Below are 2,818 nucleotides of genomic sequence, written 5' to 3' on the forward strand. Positions count from 1 at the left end.
GAAAAGAGTCTGTCTGAAGCTGGCGAAGGATGGTGGCCTGCGCTCTGGCAAGAACACGTGAACTCAAGAACGCGTGGCTCGCGCGGAGCACATTTTCTAGCGGCAGCAGCGCAGGCGAAGCTCTATGTATCTCTATCATCATCAGCGGCAGCAGCCTATATTTACGTCCACTGCAGGACGAAGGCCTCTCCCTGTGATCTCCATAGATATGCATAAATCTGATCATATGGGTATTCTCTCTGATAAATTTTGTTTTTGGTTTCAATTGTTTCGTACCGCTTATAAATCTACCAATAATCTGCATTTACACTATAATAACGATTAAATGTCTTCGCAAATTGCTCATTTTTCTGCAAATACAAGACATTACACGTTTCGCATCAGAGATTTTGCTGGGGTACCAGCCAAAGAATACATACGCTTTAAAACGTATTGCATACCGGATTAAATCAAGCAGGCTAGCTGACAATTAATCATCGCCCCACTTCAAACGAGATGCCAATAAATCATCGTCATCATCACTACGCGCGTAATAGTTATCGCTCTAAGGTTACTACTGTCGGACGGCGCTTTTACAACTGTGAAAGGCACTCGTTCAAGTGGCAGTCCTCTCAGATTCAAAATGGCAGAAATGCGAGAAGCGTTTCAGAATCATGTCAAGACTCCGAGAACGCAAGGTGAAATCTTAATATGCGAGGAATGCTCACGCATATTGTAGTGATAACTAGGCTGCGACCGAACTTTGCTAACTTGTTTTGGAATCTTTGAAATAAATTTCGATGCATGTCTCAAAATGTAGTTAATGGCTTTTAAAGATGTAGATATGTTAACAGTTTAGACGGTTTGTTTTAAGAAAGTTTACAGAGAAGCCTTGTGTCACCGTTGGTGCCAAAAATGAGAGAGTTCTGCATCAAGCTGCGTGTGAGATCGGCTCCAACGACATGTGTGATCTGACTTATCCGGGGTGACACTAATTTATTGTTGGAATAGGTTGTAGAAGGAAAACCAAGTCGCAATTATTGTGGTTTTGTCTGTGTATTCACGTTTAGAAATGGGGTCGACTCAAGGTAGTTTTATCAGCTGTATAAACTTGGACATGCAGCAGCACCAGCAAAGCGCAGAACTATTGTCGATGCCGTCTGCATCTTGTCCGCAATCGCACCGAACGCGCGGCGTTGGTGACTATTGCCGGTGCCTCTGGGGGCGGCTCGGAGGTTTTAGACGAGATCAGAACGGGACACTCGTCGAGCAGCGTCGGAAGTCTTTACCACTTTCCCGCCTCGCAACGTTTTTATATAATTACGCATTTGATGCCGCAGCTAAACGTCGCCTGGAAGCGTGCGAGAGTGAGCTGGCGATCGCGGCTCAATCTAGCGCACTCAAGGGAGGAAAGCGGGAAGGAAGCGCGCGGTCGTCCGTCGTGCGCAACGCTCCAGGAGGAGGGTAGGGAGGTGGGGGGGGGGGCATTTTACTCAGGGCGGCTCCGGCGGCCGCGCGCGCTCGCCAGGACCACTGTATCGTGAAAGGCCATATGCGTCGGGTCACTCTGGTCACAGTCCGCCGCGCGCTGTGTGTTCGCGGCTTAGTTCGCGTTAATGCAAGACGTAGTGCGAAGGTCAATTCGCTCGCTGCTGCCGCCGCGCTTGCTCACTCCAGCGTTTTGACAGCGAGTTTCCACTGTCATCGAGTGAGATGTGTTCATGTTTGCTTGTGCGCGCGTGACACCATGCGTGTTCATTTAGTTAGTATGCCCATGTTAACAAGTTTATATGACCGATAAAACTACTATCCCAAATTCGTATAGCTGTCCCCCAATTTGCTATGGCAATCGATGCTCCGCCTTTCAGTCGTAACTGCGACTTCTTTTTGCACTACAGTTCGAAATGGTAAATTAAATGGCTGAAAGCAGTGTTTCCCGCCATAGCAGACAACAGAAAATAAATATGTAGGGACCTTACTGAAACAATGCAGCGCCTCTGCCGGCGGAGTAAGGAATTAAGAGGAAACAAGGGCGTATGGTCAACCCGCTCCGCCAACATACGGCGTCGTTGAGACACCTTTCGATTATCTTTCACCGTGTTCTACACACTGTCGAATTCCGCCATACTGTCAAATTCTGTAATGGCGGCGTTTCGTGCCAATCAGCAGAGAGGCCGAAGCAACACTGTGAGCCAATCGCGACTGACAATATGGCGGAATTTGAAGGAAAAAATATGTGGTGAACTCACCGTCCGTCATCGTTGCTATCGAGCATCGTCATTATTGTCATCCTTTTTAACCTGGCTGACCACGCTGCCAAAGCTGGCCACGACACTTCGAGAGAAATGGTCTAGATATCTTTCCCGAGAAAAGACGCGGCGACACTGGTATCTGCACACGCTTGGCGTTTCCAGCGATTCCCCCGGACAGATGTAAGTCCCCAGTATGAACTCCTATCGTGTGACTTGTATACATGCCGCGATGCCTTAATAGACAAGACCAAACATGCCTACACCGCATCAGACTAAACGTCGCCTACACGAACTACTTCAAGAGCAAGGTTATACTGACTCACCAATGTGCTTTCGATGCAACGCCCCTGAAGACCTGCAACATATTCTGTGTGACTGCTGCCGCTACGCGTCAGAGAGACAGTCCTTGAAGGCGGCATTACACCTTAAACAGTACTCGGGCTTGGAAATGCGGAATATTCTCGGTCCATGGCAACGCACCACCTGGGCGTACGTGCCACGTTAGCGCTGCTAACGTTCTTGCGGGCCACAAGCCTCAGTGACACTTTGCAAATAGTGTATTATATGTGTGTGTGACTGTATGTATT

This window comes from Dermacentor silvarum, chromosome 10 (assembly GCF_013339745.2).
Source record: "Dermacentor silvarum isolate Dsil-2018 chromosome 10, BIME_Dsil_1.4, whole genome shotgun sequence".
In the NCBI taxonomy this organism is placed as follows: Eukaryota; Metazoa; Arthropoda; class Arachnida; order Ixodida; family Ixodidae; genus Dermacentor; species Dermacentor silvarum.